At 44.3% G+C, this 14,426-nt stretch overlaps 1 protein-coding gene across 2 annotated transcripts in view; it reads right to left on the reverse strand.

Annotated features, from left to right (window-relative positions):
* Positions 1–14,426, reverse strand: part of LOC126272036 (guanine nucleotide-binding protein G(o) subunit alpha) — a 929,986-nt gene that overhangs the window by 115,904 nt on the left and 799,656 nt on the right. The window lies entirely within an intron of this gene.

A 14,426-nucleotide genomic window follows, 5' to 3' on the forward strand; every position in this document is an offset into this window, starting at 1 on the left:
CAACACCCAGTCCCTGAGCGGAGAAAATCTCCGACCCAGCCGTGAATCGAACCCGGGCCCTTTGGATTGACAGTCTGTCGCGCTGACCACTCAGCTATCGGGGGCGGACTAGGCCACCGATGACCTCAGAAGTTAAGTCGCATAGTGCTCAGAGCCATTTGAACCAACACTTCCACAACTACATAGCATTATAAGTAGTCATGTAGACTGAACGTAATTATAACGACACGTATTCCAATGTACGAGCGTTAATCCAGTTGAGGCCGCTGGTTACAGATCCATATAGCTAACCTTGGTTTACGTCAAACAGGATAACCAATTCCCTCTATTTATTGCTCATACGTAAAATAATGGTTACGCTAACCTCTGTACATAAAATACAGGGAATTCAAATACTTATTATAATAAAATAGAGTTTTTTCTGGAGGCAAAAACGATGACCGTGCAGCTCTCTAGAATGAAATGATAATTAAATCAAGACCTTAAGCTGTCGACAGGCGTTGATATACTTCAACGGGGACTGTTGAAAATGTGTGCACCGATCGGGACTCGCACCCAGGACCTCCTGCTTAAATGGTAGACGCTCTATCCACCTGAGCCACCGAGGGCACAGAGGATGGAACGATTGCTGAGACTTATCCCTTGCACCCCCCCCCCCCCCCCCCAAACAACCATGGACCTTGTCGTTGGTGAGGAGGCTTGCGAGCCTCAGCGGTACAGATAGCCGTACCGTAGGTGCAACCACAACGGAGGGTATCTGTTGAGAGACCAGACAAACGTGTGGTTCCTGAAGAGGGGCAGCAGCCTTTTCAGTAGTTGCAGGGGCAACAGTCTGGGTGATTGACTAATCTGGCCTTGTAACACTAACCGAAACGGCCTTGCTATGCTGGTGCTGCGAACAGCTGAAAGCAAGGGGAAACTACAGCCGTAATTTTTTCCGAGGGCATGCAGATTTACTGTATGGTTAAATGATGATGGCGTCCTCTTGGGTAAAATATTCCTGAGGTAAAATAGTCCCCCATTCGGATCTCCTGGCGGGGACTACTCAGGAGGGCGTCTTTATCAGGAGAAAGAAAACTGGTGTTCTACGGATCGGAGCGTGGAATGTCAGGTCCCTTAATCGAGCAGGTAGGTTAAAAAATTTAAAAAGGGAAATGGATAGGTTAAAGTTAGATATAGTAGGAATTAGTGAAGTTCGCTGGCAGGAGGAACAAAATTTTTGGTCAGGCGAATACAGGGTTATAAATACAAAATCAAATAGGGGTTTTGCAGGAGTCGGTTTAATAATGAATAAAAAAATAGGAATGCGGGTAAGCTACTACAAACAGCATAGTGAACGCATTATTGTGGCCAAGATAACCACGAAGCCCACGCCTACTACAGTAGTACAAGTTTATATGCCAACTAGCTTTGTCTGCCGCGAGTAATGAGCGTAATGGGCAGGGGAACTACGAATGTAGTGTGTGGACATTAAGTTGGGAATGTGGGTCTCACGGGGAGCGCGCAAGGGATAAGTCCCAGCAGTCGTTCTATCCTCTGTGCCCTGGGTGGCTCAGGTGGATTGATTTAATTATCATTTCACTTCCGCCGGCATGGTAGCTCAGCGTGTTCGGTCAAATAGCTGGTTGGCCTCTGTAATAAAAAAATGAGTGGAAGGTTTAGCAAACGAACTTGAACAGATGTCAAGTGACGTCCGCAACGACGAAACACAATGCTCAACAAAGAAAAAGAGATGGATAGAGCGTCTGCTATGAAAGCAGGAGATCCCGGTTTCGAGTCTCGGTCGGGGCACACATTTTCATCTGTCTGTGTTGATGTATATCAACGCCTGCGACGGCTTAAGGTCTTGATTTAATTATCATTTCACTTCTCACGAAGAATATCGGAATATTTCTTTCCATAAAACTATTTGAATTTCCTGTATTTTTATGTATTACTAATTAGCTTAACCCATTCTTTTACGAATGAGCAATAAACAGAGGGCGTTGGCTATCCTGTCTGACACAAACAGACGTTAGATGTACAGATATGTAAACAGCGGCCTCAGTCGGACTAATGCCAGCTCGCGGTCGCGTTCTTGCTTCCAGAGCACAGGGTCCCGGGTTCGATTCCCGACGGTGTCAGGGATTTTCACCTGCCTCGAGATGACTGGGTGTTAGTGTTGTTCTCTTCATTTCATCATCATTCATGCAAGTGGCGAAATTGGACTGAGCAATGGTTGGGAATTTTTACGGGCGCTGTTAACCATGCATTTGAGCGACCCACAATCCAAACATCATCGGACTAATGCTTGCACATAACCGAGTTACATTGGAATATGTGACATTATAATCACGTTCAGTCTACATGAATACTTATAACGGTATGTAACTATGGAATTGCAATTGAATACAACTGTGACGTCACGTTCGATCAGATTGCTGTTTCTATTTTTAATTCTAGTATTACTTTTTACTTACAGCATTAATGATAGCTCCACTGTCACCTGAAATCTAGATCTGCAATGCAATAAAAAAGACAGATCACATTACGTACGATGCTGATCTTTCTGTACTGGATTACATCACCGTCATGCGGCACAATCATTCACATGGAATGGAACATAATTTATTTACACGTCTTGTCATGTATTATCAAGTGATACAGCAAGTATCATAGAACAGCAACACATAGTTAGCATATTTTAAAATATTTAGAAAGTCACGTAGCTTCCTATGTAATAAATTTGCATATTCTGTAGAAGTACATTGTGGAATAGCACTGTTTATAAACAAAAATATAATTTTGTTTAACAATGGCAAAAATAATAGCAACGTACTGAAACACTAAAATATATTTATTTAATTAACTTCCAAACCTAAAAAAATAGTTGTATACACGACAAGAAACATTGACAAAGAAAAAAATTAAGCCGCGCGGGATTAGCCGAGCGGTCTAGGGGGCTGCAGTGATGGACTCTGCGGCTGGTCCCGGCGGAGGTTCGAGTCCTCCCTCGGGCATGGGTGTGTGTGTTTGTCCTTAGGATAATTTCGGTTAAGTAGTGTGTAAGCCTAGGAACTGATGACCTTACCAGTTAAGTCCCATAAGATTTCACATACATTTGAAAAAAATGGAACAGAGGAAAAATAAACTGAACTATCCACTCAGAAAGTAAGTTCAAACAAAACTCGTTAAATTGTACATCAAAATATTTACACATACCTAACAAGTGCTTCATTTTTTTGCGGATATAAGAATAAGCTCATTATACAATAAATGAATTTTGCGCTGACGGAGGATATCGAAAAAGTTAAAAAAAGGGCAGCTTGTTTTGTATTATCGCGAAATAGGGAGATAGTGTCACTGATATGATAAGCGAGATGGGGTGACAATCTTTAAAACAAAGGCGTTTATCACCGTGGCGAGAACTTTTCACTCAAATTCGGTCTCCAACGTTCTCCTTCGACTGCGAAAATATTTTGTTGGCTCCCATCTACATAGGGAGAAATGAGCATTTCAATCAAATAAGTGAAATCAGAGTCCGCGCGGAAGAATTTAAGTGCTGGTTTTACCTGTGCGCTGTTAGAGAGCGGAATGGTAAAGAAATAATGTGAAAGTGACTCGATGAACCCTCTACGAGGCACTTAATTATGAAACAGAGTATTCATGTAGATACTGATGCAAAATGGTTCAAATGGCTCTGAGCACTATGGGACTCAACTGCTGTGGTCATTAGTCCCCTAGAACTTAGAACTACTTAAACCTAACTAACCTAAGGACATCACACACATCCATGCCCGAGGCAGGATTCGAACCTGCGACCGTAGCAGTCGCACGGTTCCGGACTGCGCGCCTAGAACCGCGAGACCACCGCGGCCGGCGATACTGATGCAGGAAACCTCATAACAGTGGTAGGGATGTTAACCTGAGGCTGATTTTTCTCTTTTGTTTTTAGCAGAGGCTGCCGTACCCAATGGTGAATGACATTATGACTAAAACGCAGACACCCTGAATTTGCATCATCTGGTTTGATATTCGACTGTGTAACTAGTAATTTTAAAGCTCGGTGCACACTCGCCAATTCCTCCAAGAACATCGACGCCAACAAGCTCATTCTGGATCATTTCCTTTATTATGAAAGACGTCCTTAAGCAAGCTTCAGATATTACACACTTCCATTGATAGGTAATCACGACAGCCATCACTCTTCTTTATTCCGATTAATGGAAATAGTACAGTCCCAGGGCAGAAAGTTGAGTCCCGAAACAAGAAAATTTTTCTCTAGTGTTAAGAACATCCTGTAAGAAAAAGGTAGTTATTTGAAATGTGTCATTGTCCCGTCTGACCAACGCCCAGACCAAACCAATTATTCCCGTGTACAGTTTTTACGTTATTATTATATACAACGTTCCTGTACGTACCGCATTTGATGTAGTTTTTTCATGCATGACTTTACCAGCTGTGCAAGTGTAAGCTTTTCCACTGTTCCTCCTATTTTTACTGACATTCTGATTCCATTTGATCTATCTGCTTTCCTCCCTATGCTTTTATTTGATACAGTATCCTTTGGAGTGAAACCTACATCAGCAAACATACGCAGTTTTCGTTGATGTACAACGTTCTTCCAGGATATCAATTTTTCAACTACAAATAGCTCGACCTGTACTCAGAAACAAAGTCATCGGTTGCTGTTGAAGCATGTCTCATATAATGTACCACTTAATTCCATCGAATATTCAAAGAATGGAGAATCATTGACACACACACACACACACACACACACACACACACACACACACACACACACACAAACACACGCTGCACTTAATTTTCCAAAGATCTGCACGTGGTACAAATTACGAACCTGGTTTCTTAATTTGTAGCAGTGGGTGCTTCAGTTGCACTACCTCTATAAGTTTGTAAGAGTCAATAAGGTTTCATTGTTCTTGGCTACATGGGCGTATAAGTCATAGTGTGTTGTTCACTTCGGCCACGAACACTACAGTGTCAATCACGACAAACAACGAGGCATATCTCCAAGCCTCCAGAAGACGCCAGCGGACATCGATTTACAGCCACCCAGTGCTGTTACCCCCCCCCCCCCCTCCCCCCTTTCCCCAAATATCCCAATAGCCACACAAGCAGTGAACAGTGAACAAAACAGTCCTATATTAATTTAGATAAAGACACTATCCTTAAGTAGGATTTTTCTGTGTACTTAAAGGCCAGATGATGGCCAAAACTGGCTTGAAACGCGTTGTAACAATTTAAATTAAACATAAAATAAATAAATTTGACTGGTAGCAGAACATACAAACAGTTATTATTTACAATAAGTCATCACAATCATCATGCCACCAAGAATATTTCCGCTTCTTTTTAAGAGTAGTATTTTGTTTTGTACTCTGTTTAATGTCGTCTTGAAGTTGTTCCCAACATATAGGTACGCGTTTTTAGAAAAGCATTTTGAAATCATTTTTCGTAGATAACTTCTGTGTGTCAAACTTGTGGGTTGATATTGCTTTTCCTTTATCTAAATATTGACCTGACCTTGAAATTAATGATAGATAGTGGTCTAAACTTGTATTTTTCTGCAGGAGGGAGGATGGGAGGGGAGGGTATTGAGAGGATCGAGAACTGCAGAGGCGACATGTGGGGAACCTACAGAAGTTTACGTTGTCGTGGCTTATAGTGAAGAGCAGACAAAAAGCAGAAACTTTGCTAGAGGGGAGACAACACCAGACGAGGAAATTAGACGCTATTCAAGTAATTATCTGCGCGCGGCACCAACGATTAACGAAGGCCCTTTGAAGCGTACACCCTCTGTCAGCAGGCGTCTAACAAGCACATTTAAACCACTCTGGTGCCGCATCGCTGCTAAAACTTGTAACGGTAGCGCTATTGATACCCTTGCCAGAGACAGGCACAGCGTCTCACAAGCAAAGCTGCGGTTCTGCTGACCTTCTAGAACATTCTGTGCGTTTGTGGCGTTCAGATGCGACCGATGTAATAAAAGTTACCGACAGAATAGGAATCTTGTTAGTTTCGGACAGTAACATAGAGGACATCAATATCAACTGAATCACTACTCTCAACTAGATTTTTCTTCGTAACATGATTCGTTTACAGTAAACAATCTGATAGCGCGGGCTTGTCTCGCGTCTGCTTCATTTGTCATTTCGCTTGTTTTTTCCAAACTAAAACGTGAAAAAATGACAAACATATTCATGAGGACGTAAAAGGTTCGAAATGTAATCCCAATTGTGCAAAAAGTTTTCGACCGGTTAGCGGAAACCTCTTAATCGATGTAATTTCGACGCGTTTCTTCATCGGCGAAAAACAGGTCAACTGTAAACACCTTTGAGCCAAATTTGAAACTCGTGCATCGCAATGGGAAACGGAGATTCGAAAAAGTGATCCCTTAATTCCGGCTTGACAGTACGTCATAAGATCTACTTTGCGGGCGTTCTTCCAATTTATTCATTTTAACCCATATGTTTCGTGTATATCGGCCAATTCTTTATCAGTAAACCTATCCATGAAACTGCTTATCATTGGTAATGTACAACTAACATTGCCAGATAAAGAAACCCGACATAGAACCGAGCAGTACTGAAAGCAATCTTGAGGGTGAAAAGTACAACGGGCATTACAGATTTTAACACAGCAAATACTGTGAGTTGACGGAACAAGTTCGTTTCCATACAAGACTTAACAGTGCATACCGAAGGTAGTTACACTGTTGTGCGGATATTTTCAGTGAAATACAGACGAAAAGGTAAACGAGGGTAAGAAATCACTGAAAATACAATTTCCCTGTAACTAGGAACAGGAAGGCCACGTTTCCCTTGTACACTGAGAAAATGTCCCTGAACAACGCTGAAATTCTGTCGGTGGAGTTCGATTCACTCTAGAACATTACACTCTCTGATCAAAAATATCCCGATACGCCGATGAAATACGGAATTGGGCAATAGATATTACGAGAGGTGGTTACAGTGTAAAACGAGGCTGGGAGTTTCGTGTGGTTAGTACAGAAACAGTGACAGCAGAATGGATCAGACAGGTGAGATCAGTAGCTTCGAACGTGAACTAGCCGCTGGACGACACCTGAGTAACAAATCCATCAAGAGACTTTTCACTCCATCTAAAGCTACCCAAGTGGACTGTTGGTGATGTGGTTGTCAAGTGGAAAGGCGCTATACTCTGTGTCAGTCTGATGGGAGAATTTGGGTTCGGCGAATGCCTGGAAATCGTTACCCACGATCTTGTTTTGCGCTACGCCAACGGTGAATTACGGACGGGGTGCTTTTACGTTATTAGGGTGTAGTCGCCTAATTGCGATTAACGAAACGCCAAATGCGGAAGGACATCAATACGTTTTATAACACTGAGTACTGGGCACTGCAGAGAGAAATTTAAGGAGACGATGATTGTTTGTATCAGCGTGACAATGCACGCTGTCACGAAGCAGAATCTGTGAGGCAAAGGTTTGTGGACAGTAACATTCCTGAAACAGGCTGGCCTGCCCAGAATCCCGAACTCAACCCAATGGAACACCTTTCGAGAGTATTTCCACAGGACGTGAAACGCCAGCTCGTGCAAGCACTCGTTCTACCGAACCTCCACTATTGTGATGTAATTCAACAAGGCATGTTGTTGTTGTTGTTGTTGTTGTCGTCTTCAGTCCTGAGACTGGTTTGATGCAGCTCTCCATGCTACTCTATCCTGTGCAAGCTTCTTCATCTCCCAGAACCCACTGCAACCTACATCCTTCTGAATCTGCTTAGTGTAGTCATCTCTTGGTCTCCCTCTACGGTTTTTACCCTCTACGCTGCCCTCCAATACTAAATTGGTGATCCCTTGATGCCTTAGAACATGTCCTACCAACCGATCCCTTCTTCTGGTCAAGTTGTGCCACAAACTTCTCTTCTCCCCAATCCTATTCAATACCTCCTCATTAGTTATGTGATCTACCCATCTAATCTTCAGCATTCTTCTGTAGCACCACATTTCGAAAGCTTCTATTCTCTTCTTGTCCAAACTATTTATCGTCCATGTTTCACTTCCATACATGGCTACACTCCATACAAATACTTTCAGAAATGACTTCCTGACCCTTAAATCTAGACTTCTTCAGAAACGCTTTCCTTGAGTAGTGAAAAAAAAAAAAAAACGATTAAAACTAACCATGAATGCCTGTGTGCGTTAAACCTGCAACATTCACCGATCTGATCACGTTAGTGCTTCATACTCCCCGGCAGGGTGGCTGCGGCCGGACAAACTGCGTGACTACCACACTCTATGTCTACTTCACCGACTCCTCGTCGCGCAAGCACCCCAGTACCTTGCTTCAGAGATTAAACACCTTTCATGTCATCATAATCAAAACACGAGGTCACTCTTATCTGGTATCCTAACTGTGCCCACTCACAAAACAAAAACTTTTGCAAACTCCTTCTCAGTTGCCGCTGTCCGGCTATAGAACAAACTGTCCTTTACCTTGCGCAAAATTCAGTCCCCTGCTGCTTATAAGAAGAAGTTGAAGCATATCCTACTGTCATCCTCATAACTTTTTCCACGAAATTAATGTACAAGGTCAATCCTCCCTTCTGTCAAATAGCAAAGCTAGTCTCTCCTATCTTTCTCCTTTCGCTTCTTCCTCTTCATCTGTCTCTATTAGACACGCAACCTTCTTTTCCTTTATATTTTCTTAATTAGGTTTCATCATGTCTCTGTTCTTCTCCTCCCTTCACCATCAGTCTCCCTCTTACTCCCTGCTACTAGAACTCCTATCTAAAATCTTCTCTCTTTCAAAATGGCTCTGAGCACTATTATGATTAACATCTGTGGTCATCAGTCCCCTAGACTTAGAACTACTTAAACCTAACTAACCTAAGGGCATCGCTCACATCCATGCCCGAGGCAGGATTCGAACCTGCGACGTAGCAGTCGCGCGGTTCCGGACTGAGCGCCTGAACCGCTAGACCACCGCGCTGCTGCTACGGTCGCGGGTTAGAATCCTGCCTCGGGCATGGATGTGTGTAATGTCCTTAGGTTAGTTAGGTTTGAGTAGTTCTAAGTCTAGGGTACTGATGACCTCAGATGTTAAGTCCCATAGTGCTTGGAGCCATTTGAACAATTTTTCCAGGTTAAATAAATAAATAAACAAAAAATAAATTAGAGAGTTTCAACCGTATGAACTGAAGGAGCAAACCAGTAAGATTATTGAACGCTTTCATTTCTGGCCGCTTATTTGGTAAGTTATTTCAGTTGAATAAAGTATGAGGGGGGCACCCACAAGAAACGCGTTTTGTCGCTAGGAGCACATAGGGCGAACGAACATTCCAGAGTCAGCAAACCGAGTGCTGTCACCGAAGGACGTCAGGACTTGTTTCGGCAGAGTTTGTGGTGACAGGTGTTTTGTATAATTGTCGTTTTTGCAACAGCAGATTTTTGGTGAAAAACGTGCAGTGCTGAAATTCTGCTTTTTCCTCTGAAAAAGTGGAACAAAAACTCTTCAAATGTTAAAAACGGCGTACAAGGACGATGCTATGGGGAAAACGCAAGTTCCAAAAATGGCGAACTGTCAATTGATGACAAACCTCCCCCTGCTCGTGCTTCCAAGGCTCGAACACATGAAAATTCTGAAAACACCCGTGTAATCATCAACAATGATTGATGACAGACCACTGAATAAAGCGCGGAGTTGTCGGATCTGACTTTTATTTTAGTGCAGCGAATTGTGACAGAAGATTTGGGAATGAAAAGGGTGGTTGCCAAATTCTTGCCACGACTGCTGACTGCTGAACAAAAACTAGGTAGCGTACGTTTCAGAAATTATCACAGGGGACGGAAACGTGATGCTATGCCTACGACCCTGAATCTAGGCAACAATCATGCCACTGGTAAACTACAGATTCGCAACATCCCAAGAAAGCTCGGTAGGTCAAATCAGATATCAAAACAATGCTGATTTTTTTTTTTTTAATGTGCGAGGAATCGTCCATTCAGAGTGCGTTCTGCAGCATCAGACAGTTAATCAGGCTTTTTACACTACTCGCCATTAAAATTGCTACACCACGAAGATTACGTGCTACAGACGCGAAATTTAACCGACAGGAAGAAGATGCTGTGATATGCAAATGATTAGCTTTTTAGAACATTCGCACAAGGTTGGCGCTGGTGGCGACACCTACAGCGTGCTGACATCAGGAACGTTTCCAACCGATTTCTCATACACAAACAGCAGTTGACCGACGTTGCCTGGTGAAACGTTGTTGTGACGCCTCGTGTAAGGAGGAGAAATGCATATCCATCAGGTTTCCGACTTTGATAAAGGTAGGATTGTAGCCTATCGCAATTGCGGTTTATCGCTTCGCGACATTGCTGCTCGCGTTGGTCGAGATCCAATGACTGTTGGCAGAATATGGAATCGGTGGGTTCAGGAGGGTAATACGGAACCCGTGCTGGATCCCAACAGCCTCGTATCACTAGCAGTCGTGATGACAGGCAACTTTTCCGCATGGCTGTAACGGATCGTACAGCCACGTCTCGATCCCTGAGCCAACAGATGGGGACGTTTGCAAGACATCGACCATCTCCACGAACAGTTCCACGACGTTTGCAGCAGCATGGACTATCAACTCGGAGACCATGGCTGCGGTTACCGTTGACGCTGCATCACAGTCAAGAGCGCCTGCGATGGTGTATTCCACGACGAACCTGGGTGCACGAATGGCAAAACGTAATTTTTTCGGATGCATCCACGTTCTGTTTACAGCATCATGATGGTAGCATCCGTGTTTGGCGACATCGCGGTGAACGCACATGGGAAGCGTGTATTCGTCATCGCGATACTGGCGTATCACCCGGCGTGATAGTATGGGGTGCCATTGGTTACACGTCTCGGTCGCCTCTTGTTCGCACTGACGCCACTTTGAATAGTGGACGTTACATTTCAGATGTGTTACGACCCGTGGCTCTACCCTTCATTCGATCCCTGCGAAACCCTACATTTCAGCAGGATAATGAACGACCGCATGTTGCAGGTCCTGTACGGGCCCTTCTGGATACAGAAAATGTTTGACTGCTGCCCTGGCCAGAACGTTCTCCAGATCTCTCACCAATTGAAAACGTCTGGTCAATGGTGGCCGAACAACTGGCAAGTCACAATACGCCAGCCACTGCTCTTGATGAACTGTGGTATCGTGTTGAAGCTGCATGGGCAGCTGTACCTGTACACGCCATCAAAGCTCTGTCTGACTCTATGCCCAGGCGTATCAAGGTCGTATTACGGCCAGAGGTGGTGGTTCTGGGTACTGATTTCTCAGGGTCTACGCACCCAAATTGCGTGAAAATGTAATCATATGTCAGTTCTAGTATAATATATTTGTCCAATGAATATCCGTTTATCATCTGCATTTCTTCTTAGTGTAGCAATTTTACAGGCCAGTAGTGTATTATTCACAATTATGAGCCAAAACATACTGTCTACCAGCTTAATAGCGTGTATTATTCACAATTATGAGCCAAAACATACTGTCTACCAGCTTAATAGCGTGTTGCTCGACCTCCGGAACGCAATACAACAGCGAAACCGCATGACATGTGTTCGGCCATTCGATAGTAGATTTCCAGAAGTACGCGGCAACGACTATCCACCCAAAGATCACGGATTTCCCGTGAATTACCAGGCGGTGGTTTGTTGGCGCCTATTATCGACCCATATGTGTTTTCGTGAGCAAGAGAAGAACTTCAGCTCACTGTCACGCTTCTCAAGCACTGTAAGCACGATTCTGGCTTTCCGACTCCAACAGTTAACCTACTCCAAGATACCATCGCCGTCCGGGAAGATATCAACCAGCAGGGGATGCAGTGGTCCACAATAATTGTTACATAGCCCACAGGTCACGATGCCTTCGATTACTGCAACAGGTCCAGTGGTAGCCCAGCCGCATGTCCTCCATACCATAATACTGCGACGACACTCATGCATCCAGGCGCGATGCTTGTTTGGAGCAGCTAATCGCCTGGATGACAGCGTATCTGGACACCACCATCGACCAGGTGTAGCAAGTAGCAGAGTACGTCAAGTTGGGTTGAACGGGAAGCGTGCTCAGATAGCCAATCGATTAAGGTTCGAGCGTGGTTCAAATGGCTCTAAGCACTATGGGACTTAACATCTGAGTCCCCTAGACTTATAACTACTTAAACGTGACTAACCTAAGGGCATCGCACACATCCATGCCCGAGGCAGGATTCGAACCTGCGACCGTAGCAGCAGCGCTGATCCTGATTTCTCAGGATCTATGCACCCAAATTGCGTGTAAATGTAATCATATGTCAGTTCTAGTGCAATATATTTGTCCAATGAATATCCGTTTATCATCTGCATTTCTTCTTGGCGTAGCAATTTTAATGGCCATTAGTGTACTTGGAATTTTTGAAAAGATTGCGTCACAGACTGCGGCGGAAGCGGTCTCCTGTTCCTCATCCCCCATACTCACCCGACCCTGCCTCGTGCGACTTTTTTCTGATTCCGAGAATGAAAGGAGACATGAAAGGAAAGAAGGAAAGCGTTTTGCTGACGTTGCTGAGGTGACGGTGGCGGGTTCAGGCATCGCATAAGACTAATTTCAACATTTTTCTTTAAATAGAATAAAAGATTAGACGAATCTTTCATTTGCCAAACAAATACGTTTGCTTATAGTTGCAATACGTTATTTTTCCATGGACATAAATCTCAAACTTTTTTTTTAGAAAACTATAGTTGCTCATGGCAATGTTAATAAATCGCTTTCATCTTTTATTGATTTAAATTCTTTGAATTTTTTTCTCGTCATTCATTAAACCATAAATCGTGTAGTAAAAATCTATACAGTTCTATAGTAAACCTTAAATGCTGTGTTATATGCTTTTAATTAGAAAATTCCTCTAAAATGCTACTTTTTTTGAGTTAGTTATCACTCAATATCCCTTGGTAAGGCCCGCACCATAATTCCACCCTACAGACCTATAGACCCCCTACATATGGCTCTGCACGTGGTATCATCAGGCGATGAGGTATCAGGTAGGTGCCCCCAATTCAGTTGACCATGAGCATACTTTTTTAATGGTCTTGCAATTACTGACATAGAATATACGTGTTTATACGACGCCGCGATACGTGTGTGGCTTACTGGCAACAAAACCGTGCCAACTGCGCACGAAAACACTTCCTCCCACTTTCTGCTGCCAAACAGTCGCGGAGCAAATTAGCGACGCGAGGCAGCGGGGAGGTTGAAGATTCCCACACGGAGGAGCGGCGGCAGCGAAACTCTAACGCAATTTTAATGTCTGAGAAATGAATGAGCAAGTCAAACAAAAGCCTTTCTTAAAAAGGAAGCGCCAAGTCGTTTTTGCGAGGCGGGGGCGCGCTGAGTGGGCGGTGGCACAGGAGGGGGGGGGGGGAGGTGGTGGGAAGAGGGGGGAGACCACTCCAGAAGAGCGGCAAGGATTTAATTAAGCCAGGTCTGCCTACCTCTGCACTCTCTAGAGCAGCCAACTAGCGGCGTAGGGCCGATGCCCAATAAGCGTCTCCGCCGCTAGCCCAGAAACCGGAGTAATTGCAGATTTATTAGCTCCGCTCTGGGGTCTGCAAGTCCCCCCCTGCTCTCCGTTGTCTCCTCTGGCCGTCTTCCGCTGCACGCAGCCCCGCTGATATGTAATTAGTAATGAACAACGGGTTTAAGGGGGCCTGCGGCTGTCGGCCGGACCACCCCTGTCCATTCACGCTTCCAGAACAGGGGCGGCACCACCCCCCGACTCGGCTGCACGTGTACCCAAGTACAGGATGCTCCACGAGTCACACACTTTTCTACATCTACATCTACGTCCATACTCTGCAAGCCACCTGAGGGCGTGTGGCGGAGGGTACCTTGAGTACCTCTGTCGGTTCTCCCTTCTGTTCCAGTCTCGTATTGTTCGTGGAAAGAAGGATTGTCGGTCTGCCTCTGTGTGGGCTCTAATCTCTCTGATTTTATCCTCATGGTCTCTTCGCGAGATAGAGGTAGGAGGGAGCAATATACTGCTTGACTCTTCAGTGAAGGTATGTTCTCGAAACTTCAACAAAAGCCCGTACCGAGCTATTGAGCGTCTCTCCTGCAGAGTCTTCCACTGGAGTTTATCTATCATCTCCGTAGCGCTTTCGCGATTACTAAATGATCCTGTAACGAAGTGGGCTGCTATCCGTTGGATCTTATGTATCTCTTCTATCAACCCTATCCGGTACGGATCCCACACTGCTGAGCAGTATTCAAGCAGTGGGCGAACAAGCGTACTGTAAGCTACTTTCTTTGTTTTCGGACTGCATTTCCTTAGGATTCATCCAATGAATCTCAGTCTGGCATCTGCTTTACCGACGATCAACTTTATATGATCATTCCATTTTATATTACTCCTAATGC

This window comes from Schistocerca gregaria, chromosome 5 (genome assembly GCF_023897955.1).
Source record: "Schistocerca gregaria isolate iqSchGreg1 chromosome 5, iqSchGreg1.2, whole genome shotgun sequence".
Lineage (NCBI taxonomy): Eukaryota > Metazoa > Arthropoda > Insecta > Orthoptera > Acrididae > Schistocerca > Schistocerca gregaria.